The following is a 20,626-nucleotide window of genomic DNA, read 5'->3' on the forward strand; positions in this document are numbered from 1 at the left end:
ACGTGTACACACACACACGTGTACACACGCACACACGTGTACACACACACACGTGCACACACACACAGTGTACACACACACACGTGTACACACACACGTGCACACACGTGTACACACACATACGTGTAGACACACACACGTGTACACACACACACACTCACGTGCACACACACACACACACACGTGTACACACACACGTGTACACACACACACACGTGTACACACACGTGTACACACACGTGTATACACACGTGTACACACACACGTGCACACACACATGTGCATACATGTACACACACATACGTGTAGACACACACACAGTGTTCACACACACACGTATACACACATGTGCACACATACACACACATGTGTACACACACACACGTGTACACACACACACGTGTACACACACAGTGTACACACACACAGTGTACACACACACACAGTGTACACACACACACACACGTGTACACACACACACGTGTACACACACACAGTACACACACACGTGTACACACACACAGTACACACACACAGTACACACACACACAGTGTACACACACACACGTGTACACACACACACACGTGTACACACACATGTGTACACACACACACGTGTACACACATACACGTGTACACACACGTGTACACACACACGTGTACACACACACACGTGTACACACACACACGTGTACACACACACACACGTGTACACACACCACACACGTGTACACACACACGTGCACACACACAGTGTACACACACACACGTGTACACACATCACACACGTGTACACACACACACGTGTACACACAGTGTACACACACAGTGTACACACACACACGTGTACACACTCAGTACACACACACACGTGTACACACACAGTACACACACACACACGTGTACAGACATACACGTGTACACACACACACGTGTACACACATACACACACGTGTACACACACACGTGTACACACACACGTGTAAACACACACACACCACACACGTGTACACACACACACGTGTACACACACACACGTGTACACACACACCACACACGTGTACACACACACACTTGCACACACACAGTGTACACAAACACACGTGTACACACACACACGTGTACACACACACACGTGCACACACACACGTGTACACACACACACACACGTGTACACACAAACACGTGTACACACACACGTGTACACACACACACGTGTACACACACACACACGTGCACACACACACGTGTACACACACACGTGCACACACACGTGTACACACACACCACACACGTGTACACACACACCACACACGTGTACACACACACACGTGCACACACACACACGTGTACACACACACCACACACGTGTACACACACACACGTGTACACACGCACACACGTGTACACACACACACGTGCACACACACACAGTGTACACACACACACGTGTACACACACACGTGCACACACGTGTACACACACATACGTGTAGACACACACACGTGTACACACACACACACTCACGTGCACACACACACACACACACGTGTACACACACACGTGTACACACACACACACGTGTACACACACGTGTACACACACGTGTATACACACGTGTACACACACACGTGCACACACACATGTGCATACATGTACACACACATACGTGTAGACACACACACAGTGTTCACACACACACGTATACACACATGTGCACACATACACACACATGTGTACACACACACACGTGTACACACACACACGTGTACACACACACGTGCACACACACACACACGTGTAGACACACACACGTGCACACACACACGTGCACACACACACACGTGTACACACACACGTGTACACACACACGTGCACACACGTGTACACACGTGTACACACACACACACGTGTACACACACACGTGTACACACACACACAGTGTACACACACACACGTGTACACACGTGTAGACACACACAGTGTACACACACACAGTGTACACACACACACACACGTGTACACACACACACACGTGTACACACACACACGTGTACACACACACGTGTAGACACACACACACGTGTACACACACACGTGTAGACACACACACGTGTAGACACACACACACGTGTACACACACACACGTGTACACACACACACACGTGTAGACACACACACACGTGTACACACACACACACACGTGTACACACACACGTGTACACACACACGTGTACACACACACAGTGTAGACACACACACGTGTACACACACACAGTGTAGACACACACACACACACGTGTACACAACAACAACAACAACAACCGCCATTCGCCACTAAGTGGCGGTGACGTCACCACGACGCTTGTGCCAGGCTATGTGCACCCTGAGGCCACGTGAAGTGTCGAACGCCCGCTGGCAGGAGGTCACGGGGCAGACCCAGGTGCCACGGGTCGACTGACTGAGATGACTGGCTGATGCACCACCTGTGCCCCCTACTGTGCCAACCTGCTGTGCTTTAGCCACCCGGCGCTCCGCTCGCTGTTGTGAGCGTCGCTCCTCCGCCCTCCGTTGTTGTTGGAGGGCGACTGCCTCCAACTGCCCAGTAGCATCCTTCACGAGCCTCCTCCACAGAGGCCGATCTTGACACCGCTGGTACCAGTCATCGGCAAGTCCACTCAGCTCCACGTCCTCCTGTACCACATCACTCCATCTCTTCTCTAGCCCGTGCCGCGCCCGCTTAGCCCCCTCAATCCGGCCAAACAAAAGCTGTTTCGGCATGCGGTGGCTGGGCATGCGGGCTACATGACCCAGCCATCGCAGCCTTGCCTGCCGGAGGAGCTCACCGATGGGACCCTGCCCAGATCTTTCAAGGATTTGTGAGCTCCTCACACAATCCAGTCTGGTTAAACCCAGGATGGATCGTAGGCAGGCCAGCCTAAATGTTTCTAACCGGCGAAGATGTTCCATTAGGGGGGTCCACGTTTCGCAAGCGTAGAGAAGGGAGGGAATGACCGTGGCCGAGAAGACCTGAAGCTTAGTGCGGAGCGACAGACCAGGTAGCTTCCACACAGCGTTACGCAACCGATGAAAAGATATTGCCGCTCGACTGATTCGGAGTGAGACCTCTGCTGTTAAACTGGTGCCAGTCATAAGCACACTGCCCAGGTATGGGAAACTCTCCACTCTCTCCACAACTGCCCCATCACCGATTGGGAGTTGTGGGGGTGGAGTGTCCGATGGTACAAAATACCCAGGCAGGTGCCTGGTTTTGGTGGGGCTGATGGTAAGGCCCCACCTCTTAGTGGCACGCTCCAGTCTCAGCAGCAGCGTCTCCAACTCCTCCTCTGACTGAGCAGCTATTACCAAGTCATCAGCATACATAACGTGGTTGAGCAATAGGGAGCCATCCCTTGACCGCACCCGGGCATCGATTAGCCTCCCATTATATCTGTACCATATGGAGATTCCCCCGGTACAGCTATTGAAGGCTTCACGAACTACGTGGTCAAAATAGATGTTAAATAATGTGGGAGCCAGAGGACATCCCTGTCGCACCCCAAGGTGTACAGGGAATGGCTCTGACTCCCGGCCACGTAGTTTTACCCGGGCCCGCTCACCATCATGAAGGTCCTTAATGATCGTGAGCAGAGGGTCAGGTACTCCAATAGCACGAAGAACGACCCAGAGCCCAGGCCTACTGATGGTATCATAGGCCTTGACCAGGTCAATAAAGCAGAGATGTAGGTCTTGTTGGAATTCCCTACACCTCTGCTGTAGCAGACGGACAGAAAATATGGCATCTGTGCAGGACCGCCCTTTCCTGAAACCGCATTGGGGCTCCGCAAGCCTCTCCTCAGCGTGCCTGGCAAGGCGATGCTGAATAATCCTTGCCAGGACCTTTCCCGACACACTGAGGAGTGAGATGCCCCTGTAGTTGTTACAGTCTGTGCGGTCCCCCTTCTTAAAAAGGGGGACCACCAGGGCATCCTTCCAATCCTGCGGAACCCGTCCAGTGGTCCAGACTGTTGTTATGATGTCATATAGGGCAGTCTGTGCACAAACGCCACCCTCCCTCAGCATTTCGCTTGGAAGATCATCTCTGCCCGCTGCCTTTCCTGGTCTCAGACTCCGAATCGCCTTCAATACTTCCTCAGCAGATGGCACCTCAGCCAGCCACTCACAGGGGGTGACTTCATCCAATATTTGAGGCACCGCAGCCTCAGCAGGGTCATCCTCACTTTGTGCCACGATGTTTTCCTGGCTGAGGGATTTTCCCTCCCCCAGGACCTCACAGAAATGCTCAGCAAATCTGCGAACCTGTTCCTGGGGGTCGGAAATTGGATCGCCGTTTTTTCCCCTAATGATGGTAATAGGTGTGGCGCTGCAGGTTACTTTTTTGATGGAGTTAAATAGAGATTTGTGATCACGGGCCACTGAGGCAGACTCCATCTCCTCAGCAACCCGCGACCACCACCCATCCTTGCAGCGCCTCACGGCTCTCCGAACCTCCGAGCGAAGGCTGCGGTAAGCCTCCTCATTCTCTGACGTGGGACTCTGTAGCCGATGACAGTGGGCCTGTCGCTTTTTCTCAACCATCGTGAACAACTCCTCTGTCATCCAGGGTGTCTGGGGAGGTCTGGACCGCGTACCCAAAGCAGCCATTGCAGCTGCATGAGTCACAGTCCTAAACCTCGCCCATTTACCCTCGACATCAGGAGGAGTCGGGGACGATGCCAATCCCAGCCGCAAGCGATGATGAAATTCTCGCTTGCAACTTTCATCAGATAACTGAGACCAGGCCACTTTAGGTTGGAATGGGGTCCTGGGTGTACACCCACCACCGGAGTGGAAGAATGGCAGGCGCATCTTACAGATGACTAGTCGATGGTCAGAGGGCAGATCAGCTCCACGGTAGGTCCTGGTGTCAAGGACATGGGCTCGCATTCGCTGGTCCGTCACTATGTAGTCCAGCAGATGTTCTTGCTTGGACCCGGCATGCATCCATGATGTTGTGTGGATGCGCCGATGCCGGAACAGCGTGTTGGTAATTACAAGCCCATGGGCTGCACAAAAATCTAGCAGCCTCCTACCGTTGTTATTGAGCTGATCTGGCCCATGCCCTCCAATCACTCCAGGCCAGGTGCCAGTATCATGACCAACTCGGGCATTGAAGTCACCCAACATGATGACTCTATCCCGAGGGGCCACTTTAGCCAGCACCTGTGACAGGAGGTCATAGAAGGCATCTGACTCATCGGCTTTGCCTGCATCCCTCCACGGATGTTCATCTTCGGTGGGGGCATAAGTAACCACGACCACCATTCCTCGCCTCCTGTTGATGGGAAGGCGAGCCCAAAGTAGCCTGGGGCTTACAGCTTCCCACACCTCACCGCCACGCTCCCACGCCCCCTTCATTCTTTTGTTCAAAAGAAGACCCACACCCTGTTGTTTGGCAGTCTGCTGCCCCGAGTAGAGGACTGTCCACCCCTCATGGTGGCAGGAGCCAGAACCGGTCCACCGGACCTCCCGAATGCCACAGAGATCCAGGCGGTACCGGTCCAGCTCCCGACAGAGAAGTGGCAGCCTCTCCTCCGCAGTGAGCGTCCGAACATTCCACGTGGCCACACAAAGTGGCTTTTCGTTGTTTCTGGAGGAGCCCCGAGGGTAGGGATTCAATCTCCTGGCTCCGCCAATTGGGGTTTGGCCAGGAGACGTCATAGACGCCTGGCCCCCCGGGGCCTCCGGCACAAGCTTAGTTGTTACATATTTAAGTTTAATTCGTAGTTTCGTGGTAATTAATTGAAGGTGGAGGGGTTACCAGCCCCTCGCACCCGTCCAGAGCCCCCGTTTAGCCCCTGTGGTGGACACATATGCCATGAGGGGAGGAGCCAATCAAAATTGGATCTCCCCCCACAGCGCTGTCCACGACAGAGTTGCCCGTCCGGCACCGCGAGGAGGTAGGGGGTTGTTGTACACACACACGTGTACACACACACACGTGTAGACACACACACACGTGTACACACACACACGTGTACACACACACACACGTGTACACACACACAGTGTAGACACACACACACGTGTACACACACACAGTGTAGACACACACACACACGTGTACACACACACGTGTACACACACACACGTGTACACACACACACACACGTGTACACACACACACGTGTACACACACACACGTGTACACACACACGTGTACACACACAGTGTAGACACACACACACGTGTACACACACAGTGTAGACACACACACACACACGTGTACACACACACGTGTACACACACACACGTGTACACACACACACGTGTACACACACACTGTGTACACACACACACACGTGTACACACACACGTGTACACACACACACACACACGTGTACACACACACGTGTAGACAATACTGAACCGACAACCCTCCCCTAGGTGGATTCGGACTCAAATTAGTGGCTTGGTGGTGGTGGTGGTGGTGTAGTGGTGGTGGAGTAGTGGTGGTGTAGTGGTGGTGGTGTAGTGGTGGTGGTGGTGATGTAGTGGTAGTGTAGTGGTGATGTAGTGGTGGTGGTGTAGTGGTGGTGTAGTGGTGGTGGTGATGTAGTGGTAGTGTAGTGGTGATGTAGTGGTGGTGGTGTAGTGGTGGTGTAGTGGTGGTGTAGTGGTGGTGGTGATGTAGTGGTAGTGTAGTAGTGGTGTAGTGGTGGTGGTGATGTAGTGGTAGTGTAGTGGTGGTGTAGTGGTGGTGGTGTAGTAGTGGTGGTGGTTGTGGTGGTTGTGTAGTAGTGGTGGTGTAGTGGTGGTGGTGTAGTAGTGGTGGTGTAGTGGTGGTGGTGTAGTAGTGGTGGTGTAGTGGTGGTGGTGTAGTAGTGGTGGTGGTTGTGGTGGTTGTGGTGGTGGTGTAGTAGTGGTGGTGTAGTGGTGGTGGTGTAGTAGTGGTGGTGTAGTAGTGGTGGTGTAGTGGTGGTGGTGTAGTGGTGGTGGTGTAGTAGTGGTGGTGGTTGTGGTGGTTGTGGTGGTGGTGTAGTAGTGGTGGTGTAGTGGTGGTGGTGTAGTAGTGGTGGTGTAGTAGTGGTGGTGTAGTGGTGGTGGTGTAGTGGTGGTGGTGGTGTTGTGGTGGTGGTGTTGTGGTGGTGGTGGTGGTGTTGTGGTGGTGGTGTAGTAGTGGTGTAGTGGTGGTGGTGGTGTAGTGGTGGTAGTGTAGTGGTGGTGTAGTGGTGATGGTGGTGTAGTGATGGTGTGGTGGTGTTGTGGTGGTGCTGGTGGCCACCCACCCCCTCTGTGTGTTCCACAGTGCCCCGGTAGCCTTCATAGACGCTGCTGCTGCTGCTATTCGCTAACAGCACTTGCCCCTACAGCCCTGCTAGAGGCTACCTGGGGGAGCTTTGTCTGTGTATGTCACAGCACTTGCCCCTACAGCCCTGCTAGAGGCTACCTGGGGGAGCTTTGTCTGTGTATGTCATAGCACTTGCCCCTACAGCCCTGCTAGAGGCTACCTGGGGGAGCTTTGTGTGTGTGTGTGTGTAACAGCACTTGCCCCTACAGCCTGCTAGAGGCTACCTGGGGGAGCTTTGTCTGTGTGTGTAACAGCACTTGCCCCTACAGCCCTGCTAGAGGTTAGCTGGGGGAGCTTTGTCTGTGTGTGTGTAACAACACTTGCCCCTACAGCCCTGCTAGAGGCTACCTGGGGGAGCTTTGTCTCTTTACTGTGTTCGTGTGGCCGCGGTCAGTGGTTGGACCGTAAATAAATAAACAATAAAATGACATCGATTTATACAAATGAGATCGATTATGCAAATCGGTTTCATGCCCACGGTCTGTTAGAGGATACACTGGGGATCGCTGTCTGTGTGTGATTGTGTGTGTGTGTGATTGTGTGTGATGGTGTGTGTGTGTGATTTTGTGTGAGTGTGTGCGTCTGTGTGTGTGTCTGTGTGAGTGTGTGTGTCTGTGTGAGTGTGTGAGTCTGTGTGTGTGTGTGATTGTGTGTGAGTGTGTGTGTCTGTGTGATGGTGTGTGTGTGTGATTGTGTGTGTGTGTGATTGTGTGTGATGGTGTGTGATGGTGTGTGTGTGTGCGTCTGTGTGTGTGTCTGTGTGAGTGTGTGAGTCTGTGTGTGTGATTGTGTGTGAGCGTGTGCGTCTGTGTGTGTGTCTGTGTGAGTGTGTGAGTCTGTGTGTGTGTGTGAGTCTGTGTGTGTGTGTGATTGTGTGTGATGGTGTGTGATGGTGTGTGTGTGCGTCTGTGTGTGTGTGATTGTGTGTGAGTGTGTGCGTCTGTGTGTGTGTGAGTGTGTGAGTCTGTGTATGTGTGTGAGTCTGTGTGTGTGTGATTGTGTGTGAGTGTGTGATTGTGTGTGATGGTGTGTGATGGTGTGTGTGTGTGCGTCTGTGTGTGTGATTGTGTGTGAGTGTGTGCGTCTGTGTGTGTGTGTCTGTGTGAGTGTGTGAGTCTGTGTGAGTGTGTGAGTCTGTGTGTGTGTGTGTGAGTCTGTGTGTGTGTGTTATTGTGTGTGATGGTGTGTGATGGTGTGTGTGTGTGCGTCTGTGTGTGTGATTGTGTGTGAGTGTGTGCGTCTGTGTGTGTGTCTGTGTGTGTGTCTGTGTATGTGTGTGAGTCTGTGTGTGTGTGATTGTGTGTGAGTGTGTGATTGTGTGTGAGCGTCTGTGTGTGTGATTGTGTGTGAGTGTGTGCGTCTGTGTGTGTGTCTGTGTGAGTGTGTGAGTCTGTGTGAGTGTGTGAGTCTGTGTGTGTGTGTGTGAGTCTGTGTGTGTGTGTTATTGTGTGTGATGGTGTGTGATGGTGTGTGTGTGTGCGTCTGTGTGTGTGATTGTGTGTGAGTGTGTGCGTCTGTGTGTGTGTCTGTGTGAGTGTGTGAGTCTGTGTGTGTGAGTCTGTGTGTGTGTGTTATTGTGTGTCTGTGTGTGTGTGTCTGTGTGTGCGTGTGTGTGTGCGTGTGTCTGTGTGTGTGTGTCTGTGTGCGTGTGTCTGTGTGTGTGTCTGTGTGCGTGTGCCTGTGTGCGTGTGTCTGTGTGCGTGTGAGTCTGTGTGTGTGTCTGTGTGCGCCTGTGTGTGTGTGCGTCTGCGTGTGAGTCTGTGTGTGTGTGTGAGTCTGTGTGTGTGTGTTATTGTGTGTCTGTGTGTGTGTGTCTGTGTGTGCGCCTGTGTGTGTGTGCGTCTGTGTGTGAGTCTGTGCGTGTGCATTTGTGTGTGTGTCTGTGTGTGTGTCTAATGGAACATCTTCGCCGGTTAGAAACATTTAGGCTGGCCTGCCTACGATCCATCCTGGGTTTAACCAGACTGGATTGTGTGAGGAGCTCACAAATCCTTGAAAGATCTGGGCAGGGTCCCATCGGTGAGCTCCTCCGGCGGGCAAGGCTGCGATGGCTGGGTCATGTAGCCCGCATGCCCAGCCACCGCATGCCGAAACAGCTTTTGTTCGGCTGGATAGAGGGGGCTAAACGGGCGCGGCACGGGCTAGAGAAGAGATGGAGTGATGTGGTACAGGAGGACGTGGAGCTGAGTGGACTTGCCGATGACCGGTACCAGCGGTGTCAAGATCGGCCTCTGTGGAGGAGGCTCGTGAAGGACGCTACTGGGCAGTTGGAGGCAGTCGCCCTCCAACAACAACGGAGGGCGGAGGAGCGACGCTCACAACAACGAGCGGAGCGCCGGGTGGCTAAAGCACAGCAGGTTGGCACAGTAGGGGGCACAGGTGGTGCATCAGCCACGGCCATCTCGGTCAGTCGACCCGTGGCACCTGCTGGGTCTGCCCCGTGACCTCCTGCCAGCGGGCGTTCGACACTTCACGTGGCCTCACGGTGCACATGGCCTGGCACAAGGGTCGTGGTGACATCACCGCCACTTAGTGGCGAATGGCGTTTGTTGTTTATGTTGTGTGATTGTGCGTGTGTGATTCATTCAAAATCAAATATCCCACGTGTAGCCTCTAGCAGGCTGTAGGGGCAAGTGCTGTTACACACACGTAGATACACACACATGTAGACACACACACACGTACACACACATGGATATATACACACACATACACATAGATAGATACACAGATACACATACACACCTAGATACATTCACACAGATACACACACACACATATACACACACATAGATACACACACATAGATAGATACACACACATAGATAGATATATACACACACATAGATACACACACACACATAGACACACACACATAGATACACACACACATAGATACACCCACACAGATACACACACACATAGATAGATATATATATACACACACACATAGATACACACACGTAGATACACACACACATAGATACACACACAGATAGATATACACACACATAGATAGATATATACACACATAGATAGATACACACACACATAGATACACACACGTAGATACACACACACATAGATACACACACACATAGATACACACACATAGAGACACACACACATAGATACACACACACATAGATACACACACAGATAGATACACACACACATAGATACACACACACACATAGATACACACACACACATAGATACACACACAGATAGATACACACACACATAGATATATATATACACACACACAGGATACACACACACATAGATACACACACATAGATACACACACACATAGATACACACACATAGATACACACACACATAGATACACACACACACACATAGATACACACACACACATAGATACACACACAGATAGATACACACACACACATAGTTATATATACACACACAGGATACACACACACATAGATACACACACATAGATACACACACACATAGATACACACGCACATAGATACACACACATAGATACACACACAGAGATACACACATAGATACACACATAGATACACACACACAGATACACACACACATAGATACACACACACATAGATACACACACACATAGATACACACATACATAGATACACACACATACATAGATACACACACACACATAGATACAAAGATCCCCCGTGTAACCTCAACAGACTGTAGGGGCAAGTGCTGTTAGCGAGCACCTATGAAGGCCGGCATGGCAAACGAGGGGGTGGGTGGCCAGCACCACGCCCGACCGCCTTTGTCTCCCCAGTGGCGATGTTCACACACCGCACCAGGTACTCATTTTGAGGCTGAGTCGACCTAGGGGAGGCCCGGGACCGGTTCAGATAATCGTCACTGGTGTTGGCCGTGAACGGGAATCGAACCCGGGTCACCAGGTTCATAGCGCAGCGTAGCGCTAACCACTACACTACCGCTCCCCATAGACACACACACACAGAGACACACGTAGACACACACACGTACATACACACACACACGTACATACACACACGTACATACACACACAGAGACACACACACACGTACATACACACACACGTACATACACACACACGTACATACACACACACACGTACATACACACACAGAGACACACACACACGTACATACACACACGTACATACACACACACACAGAGACACACACACACGTAAATTCACACACACGTACACACACACACGTACACACACACACACGTACACACACACACGTACACACACACACACACACGTACATACACACACACACGTACATACACACACGTACATACACACACGTACATACACACACAGAGACACACACACGTACATACACACACACACACGTACATACACACACACACGTACATACACACACGTACATACACACACAGACGTAGATACACACACGTGTGTAGTACACACACACACATATACATATATATACACGTACACACATTTACACACGTGTGTGTAGTACACACACACACATTAATACACACACAGTACACACACACATTAATTCACACACAGTACACACACGTTAATACACACACAGTACACACACACACACACATTAATTCACACACAGTACACACACGTTAATACACACACAGTACACACACACATTAATACACACAGTGCACACACATTAATACATGTATATACACATACACACATTTACACACGTGTGTACTATACACACACATGTATATATACATACACACTTTTACACACGTTAGTGTGTATGTGTATACACATGTATATATACATGTATACACACATACACGTGTGTAGTACACACACACACATACACGTGTGTAGTACACACACACACGTATGTAGTACGTACACACACATGTATATACACACACACGTGTGTAGTACACACAGTACACACACACACATTAATACCCACACAGCACACACAAACATTAATACACACACACATTAATACACACACAGCACACACATTAATACACACACAGCACACACATTAATACACACGTACACACAAACATTAATACACACACAGCACACACATTAATACACACACAGCACACACATTAATACACACACAGCACACACATTAATACACACGTACACACAAACACTAATACACACACAGCACACACATTAATACACACAGCACACACATTAATACACACAGTACACACACATTAATACACACAGCACACACACATTAATACACACACAGCACACACACATTAATACACACACAGCACACACACATTAATACACACACAGTACACACAAACATTAATACACACACAGCACACACACATTAATACACACACAGTACACACACACATTAACACACACACAGTACACACACACACACATTAATACACACAGCACACACACACACATTAATACACACAGTACACACACACACACTAATACACACACAGTACACACACACACATTAATACACACAGTACACACACACATTAATACACACACTTTACACACACACACATTAATACACACAGTACACACACACATTAATACACACACAGTACACACACACACATTAATACACACAGTACACACACACATTAATACACACACAGTACACACACACACATTAATACATGTATATACACATACACACATTTACACACGTGTGTACTATACACACACATGTATATATACATACACACTTACATAAGTGTGTAAGTGTATACAAATGTATATATACATGTATCCACACACACGTGTGTAGTACACACACACATATACATGTATATATACACACACGTATGTAGTACACACAGTACACACACACATTAATACACACACAGTACACACACATTAATACACACACAGTACACACACATTAATACACACAGTACACACACACATTAATACACACAGCACACACACATTAATACACACACAGTACACACACACATTAATACACACACATTAATACACACAGCACACACACAACACATTAATACACACACAGTACACACACACATTAATACACACAGTACACACACACACATTAATACACACACAGTACACACACACACATTAATACACACACAGTACACACACACAAACACACATTAATACACACACAGTACACACACACACATTAATACACACAGTACACACACACATTAATACACACACAGTACACACACACACATTAATACACACACAGTACACACACACACATTAATACACACAGTAAACACACACATTAATACACACACAGTACACACACACACATTAATACACACAGTACACACACACATTAATACACACACAATCACACACAACAACAACCGCCATTCACCACTAAGCGGCGGTGACGTCACCACGACGCTTGTGCCAGGCTATGTGCACCCTGAGGCCACGTGAAGTGTCGAACGCCCGCTGGCAGGAGGTCACGGGGCAGACCCAGGTGCCATGGGTCGACTGACTGAGACGACTGAGATGACTGGCTGATGCACCACCTGTGCCCCCTACTGTGCCAACCTGCTTTGCTTTAGCCACCCGGCGCTCCGCTCGTTGTTCTGAGCGTCGCTCCTCCGCCCTCCGTTGTTGTTGGAGGGCGACTGCCTCCAACTGCCCAGTAGCATCCTTCACGAGCCTCCTCCACAGAGGCCGATCTTGACACTGCTGGTACCGGTCATCGGCAAGTCCACTCAGCTCCACGTCCTCCTGTACCACATCACTCCATCTCTTCTCTAGCCCGTGCCGCGCCCGCTTAGCCCCCTCGATCCGGCCAAACAAAAGCTGTTTCGGCATGCGGTGGCTGGGCATGCGGGCTACATGACCCAGCCATCGCAGCCTTGCCCGCCGGAGGAGCTCACCGATGGGACCTTGCCCAGATCTTTCAAGGATTTGTGAGCTCCTCACACAATCCAGCCTGGTTAAACCCAGGATAGATCGTAGGCAGGCCAGCCTAAATGTTTCTAACCGGCGAAGATGTTCCATTGGCGGGGGTCCACGTTTCGCAAGCATAGAGAAGGGAGGGAATGACCGTGGCCGAGAAGACCTGAAGCTTAGTGCGGAGCGACAGACCAGGTAGCTTCCACACAGCGTTACGCAACCGATGAAAAGATATTGCCGCTCGACTGATTCGGAGTGAGACCTCTGCTGTTAAATCGGAGCTGGTCATGAGCACACTGCCCAGGTATGGGAAACTCTCCACTCTCTCCACAACTGCCCCATCACCGATTGGGAGTTGTGGGGGTGGTGTGTCCGATGGTACAAAATACCCAGGCAGGTGCTTAGTTTTGGTGGGGCTGATGGTAAGGCCCCACCTCTTAGTGGCACGCTCCAGTCTCAGCAGCAGCGTCTCCAACTCCTCCTCTGAGTGAGCAGCAATTACCAAATCATCGGCATACATAACGTGGTTGACCAATAGGGAGCCATCCCTTGACCGCACCCGGGCATCGATCAGCCTCCCATTATATCTGTACCAGATGGAAATTCCTTCGATGCAGCTATTGAAAGTTTCACGAACTACGTGGTCGAAATAGATGTTAAATAATGTGGGAGCCAGAGGACATCCCTGTCGCACCCCAAGGTGTACAGGGAATGGCTCTGACTCCCGGCCACGTAGTTTTACCCGGGCCCGCTCACCATCATGAAGGTCCTTAATGATCGTGAGCAGAGGGTCAGGGACTCCAAAAGCACGAAGAACGACCCAGAGCCCAGGCCTACTGATGGTATCATAGGCCTTGACCAGGTCAATAAAGCAGAGATGTAGGTCTTGTTGGAATTCCCTACACCTCTGCTGTAGCAGACGGACAGAAATAACGGCATATGTTGTACCTGTGGTGACTGCTGTATCGGGGAGACCGAATTCGCGAACACGATTCAGATTTGAAACACGGCAGAACGAATTCTTCGGCCGTGGCTGATCATAGTTTCAACACAGCGGGTTCTCATGATATTATTTTTTTTCCGAGACCAAGGTGCTTTGCAAGCCGTCTGGATACCACCAAAGGTTTGCCCATGAGGCCATCCAGATGTACAAACATAAGGCATAACCTCAGCCGAGAAGATGGATTCAAATTGAGCAATCATTGGAACGATGTTGTTAACCAAGTGAAACCCTAGCTGCCTTAACAGTTTTATATTCATACCCACATCACCAGCCTTTTACTCCCAGCCTTGCACATCACTAGGAAATTTGAGATGCACCTTTTCCAAGCGTGTCGTACGTTTGTCCGATTCAACTCTCCCCCACTCCACCTTTGGGACTTGAGCTGTGTCCACGTTTTGATTGAAAGCTTTCGTGACTGCAGGGATTCATATTCTTGGTTCTTTCGGTAAAGTCACCACCACGTAGATAGGGAAACAATAAAATAATAAAAATATAAAACAATAAAATTATTGTAAAACAATAAAATTATTATTCTTGGTTCTTTGGGTAAAGTCACCACCACGTAGAAGGGAAACAATAAAATAATAAAAAATATAAAACAATAAAATTATTATTCTTGGTTCTTTGGGTAAAGTCACCACCACGTAGAAGGGAAACAATAAAATAATAAAAAATATAAAACAATAAAATTATTATTCTTGGTTCTTTCGGTAAAGTCACCACCACGTAGAAGGGAAACAATAAAATAATAAAAATATAAAACAATACAATTATTGTAAAACAATAAAATTATTATTCTTGGTTCTTTCGGTAAAGTCACCACCACGTAGAAGGGAAACAATAAAATAATATAAAAATATAAAACAATACAATTATTGTAAAACAATAAAATTATTATTCTTGGTTCTTTGGGTAAAGTCACCACCACGTAGAAGGGAAACAATAAAAAAAAATATAAAACAATAAAATTCTCACGACGTTTCTACTGCAACACAAAGCAGCAATCATCATCAGGTGTGAAAACCACCACTTAGAAGGGAAACAATAAAATAATAAAAATATAAAACAATAAAATAATAAACATTTAAAACAATAAAATAATACAAATATAAAACAATAAAATAATAAAAAAATTAAAACAATAAAATAGTAAAAATATAAAACAATAAAATAATAAAAATATAAAACAATAAAATAATAAAAATATAAAACAATAAAATAATAAAAAATTTAAACAATAAAATAATAAAATATAAAACAATAAAATAATAAAAAATTAAAACAATAAAATAATAAAATGTAAAACAATAAAATAATAAAAATATAAACCAATAAAACAATAAAAAAATAAAACAATAAAATAATAAAAAAAATTAAACAATAAAATAATAAAATATAAAACAATAAAATAATAAAAATATAAAACAATAAAATAATAAAAATATAAAACAAAAAATAATAAAAATATAAAACAATAAAATTCTCACAACGTTTCTACTGCAACACGAACAGCAATCATCATCAGGTGTGAAAACCACAGCAAGAACAATTTGAAACCACAACAAGAAAATTCGCATTTTCTTGTTGTGATTTTCACACCTGATGATGATTGCTGCTTTGTGTTGCAGTCGAAACGTCGTGAGAATTTTATTGTTTTATATTTTTATTATTTTATTGTTTCCCTTCTACGTGGTGGTGACTTTACCCCCAAAGAACCAAGAATAATAATTTTATTGTTTTATATTTTTATTATTTTATTGTTTCCCTTCTAACGTGGTGGTGACTTTACCGAAAGAACCAAGAATAATAATTTTATTGTTTTATATTTTTATTATTTTATTGTTTCCCTTTCTACGTGGTGGAGACTTTACCGAAAGAACCAAGAATACATTTTTTATTGTTTTATATATATATTTTATTATTTTCAATGTTTCCCTTCTACGTGGTGGTGACTTTACCGAAAGAACCAAGAATAATAATTTTAAAGTTTTATATTTTTATTATTTTAATGTTTCCCTTCCTACGCGGTGGAGACTTTACCGAAAGAACCAAGAATAATAATCCACAGCTTTTGGATTGGCTCCTCCAGCCCACGCCTCACCCCCATACTCACCGTGCCCTCGTTCCAACCACCCACCCACCCACCCGCCCACCCACCCACCCACCTCATCCTCCTCAGCTATATAAACCCGTGTTAGACAGAGCGACCTCTTTGACAAATCCCAGCAACTGCCCTGGCTGTTGGACTCTTGAGATTGGAAGCTTTCGCGACCGCAAGGATTCGCACGCTCTGGTCCTGTCCTATTCGGCAGAGCCACCACGTAGCCGAAAAACGAACGAGAATCGAATTACATTAAATTAAATTAAAACAAACGATTAAAAAGCACCACGTTTCTGGAGGCAACGACCTTCATCAGGTGCGTCCATTCGCAGCCGGAATCGCTGCAACCAATGCGGCGAGGCTTCTGGGCACCCAGAGCTTAAGTTACAGGTCGGGGGGTGGGAGGTGCGGGAGGTGGCCATGCGGGAGGTGGCCATGCGGGGGTGGACTTTGGCTGGGTGCGTTGCCGAGTCAATCCCGTCTTTTCGCTGCGTGTGGGAGATGGGTCTCCGTGTGCGTAAAATATAGACGGCAAGATTATCGGCCCAGGCCCTCCTGCAAAGGGGGAGGCGGTAGCAAACAACAACAAAAAGGAAAATGGGAACAGTTCGGAAAGAATACGTTTGGTAAGCCAGCTGGCGCTTGTGGCGTGGTTCAAAACGTCTCTTCTAGTGGTTTGCTCAACATGAAACCATCCTCTCGGTTCAAGCAACGCCCCCGGATCAACCTGTACTTAAGCGCTAGGTTTTCCCAGAAGCCGCGCCACTTGGTGGAGCGGTTCCGGCTGCGAGTGGACCCGCCTGAAGAGGGATTGCTTGGGTTGCCTCCGAAACGTCGCGTTTCAATCGTTTATTTAATTTTAACTTAACGTGTTTTACCGACGCGGTGACTTTACCGAACAGAACCAAAGAGTATGCCCTTGGCTGCGTTTGTCCCCCACGTGACGACGGACCGCTTGTGTTTCGCCCGAAACGTCGTGATTTTAATTATTTGGTTGTTTTCATTTATCTTGTCGATTTTTTGTTGTTTTTTTTACACCTACCTACTACGTGACTTTACCGAAACCCCCCCCCCCCCCCAAAGATGACTCCATCACCGAGGGGTCCGCTTTAGCCAGCACCTGTGACAGGAGGTCATAGAAGGCATCTGACTCACCGACCTTGCCTGCATCCCTCCACGGATGTTCATCTTCGGTGGGGGCATAAGTAACCACGACCACCATTCCTCGCCTCCGGTTGATGGGAAGGCGAGCCCAAAGTAGCCCGGGGCTTACAGCTTCCCACACCTCACCGCCACGCTCCCACGCCCCCTTCATTCTTTTGTTCAGAAGAAGAGCCACACCCTGTTGTTTGGCAGTCTGCTGCCCCGAGTAGAGGACTGCCCATCCCTCATGGTGGCAGGAGCCAGAACCGGTCCACCGGACCTCCTGAATGCCGCAGAGATCCAGGCGGTACCGGTCCAGCTCCCGACGGAGGAGTGGCAGCCTCTCCTCCGCAGTGAGCGTCCGAACATTCCACATGGCCACCCGTAGTGGCTTTTCGTTGTGTCTGGAGGAGCCCCGAGGGTAGAGATTCAATCTCCTGGCTCCGCCAATTGGGGTTTGGCCAGGAGACGTCATAGACGCCTGTCCCCCCGGAGCCTCCGGCACAAGCTTATTAATTACATTTTCCATCGTGGTTTAGCGGTAAGAAATTAATTAATTGATTGCACACCTGCACACACATCTGTACACAACAACAACCGCCATTCACCACTAAGTGGCGGTGACGTCACCACGACGCTTGTGCCAGGCCATGTGCACCTTGAGGCCACGTGAAGTGTCGAACGCCCGCTGGCAGGAGGTCACGGGGCAGACCCAGCAGGTGCCACGGGTCGACTGACTGAGATGACTGAGATGACTGGCTGATGCACCACCTGTGCCCCCTACTGTGCCAACCTGCTGTGCTTTAGCCACCCGGCGCTCCGCTCGTTGTTGTGAGCGTCGCTCCTCTGCCCTCCGCTGTTGTTGGAGGGCGACTGCCTCCGACTGCCCAGTAGCATCCTTCACGAGCCTCCTCCACAGAGGCCGATCTTGACACCGCTGGTACCAGTCATCGGCAAGTCCACTCAGCTCCACGTCCTCCTGTACCACATCACTCCATCTCTTCTCTAGCCCGTGCCGCGCCTGCTTAGCCCCCTCAATCCGGCCGAACAAAAGCTGTTTCGGCATGCGGTGGCTGAGCATGCGGGCTACATGACCCAGCCATCGCAGCCTTGCCTGTACACACACCTGTACACACACACCTGTACACACACACACACCTGTACACACACCTGTACACACACCTGTACACACACACACACCTGTGCACACACACCTGCACACACACACACACACCTGTACACACACACACCTGTACACACACCTGTACACACACACACACCTGTACACACACACACCTGTACACACACACACCTGTACACACACCTGTACACACACACACACCTGTACACACACACACACCTGTACACACACACACCTGTACACACACACACACCTGTACACACACACCTGTACACACACACACACCTGTACACACACACACACACACCTGTACACACACACACACACACCTGTACACACACACACACCTGTACACACACACCTGTGCACACACACACACACCTGTACACACACACACCTGTACACACACACACACACCTGTACACACACCTGTACACACACACACACACCTCTACACACACACACACACCTGTACACACACACACACACCTGTACACACACACACACACCTGTACACACACCTGTACACACAGGCACGTGCGCGTGTCTTCGCTCAGCGTAACGGCGATCGCATCCCACCTCCACCTCCTCCTCCTCGTCCACCTGCACCACTTCGTCCACCACCACCTCGTCCACCACCACCACCACCACCACTTCGTCGTCCACCACCACCACCAGCTGCTCCTCGTCTTGACGGCACAACCACCACCACCTCCTCGTCCTCCGCACCGCCGCCGCCGCTGCTGTCACTGTCACCGCCGTCACCGCCTCCTCCACCGCCTCCGCCGCCACCACCACCGCCGCCTCCGCCGCCTCCGCCGCCTCCACCGCCTCCGCCGCCTCCGCCGCCTCCGCCGCCTCCACCGCCTCCGCCGTCACCACCACCGCCACCACCGCCTCCACCGCCTCCTCCACCGCCTCCACCGCCTCCTCCGCAAGCCGTCATCCGCTTCTCCTTCTGCCGCCGATTGCAGAACCACACCCGCACCACCTCC

General features: G+C 49.2%; 1 protein-coding gene across 2 annotated transcripts in view; it reads right to left on the reverse strand.

Moving 5' to 3' along the window:
* LOC142908151 (uncharacterized) overlaps positions 1–20,404 on the reverse strand; it is a 30,207-nt gene extending 9,803 nt beyond the window's left edge. The window contains exon 1 of one of the 2 annotated variants that reach the window (XM_076058431.1): positions 20,153–20,404. The gene's annotated coding sequence lies outside the window, so the exon portion shown is untranslated. Of the gene's footprint in view, positions 1–20,140 lie in introns of both variants that reach the window. The other variant, XM_076058432.1, reaches the window with a different exon arrangement.
* Between the last annotated feature and the right edge of the window lie 222 nt (positions 20,405–20,626).

Source organism: Petromyzon marinus (genome assembly GCF_048934315.1).
Source record: "Petromyzon marinus isolate PM22_M1 ecotype Great Lakes invasive population chromosome 73 unlocalized genomic scaffold, UKy_Petmar_22M1.pri1.0 chr73_unloc.5, whole genome shotgun sequence".
Taxonomy (NCBI): domain Eukaryota; kingdom Metazoa; phylum Chordata; class Hyperoartia; order Petromyzontiformes; family Petromyzontidae; genus Petromyzon; species Petromyzon marinus.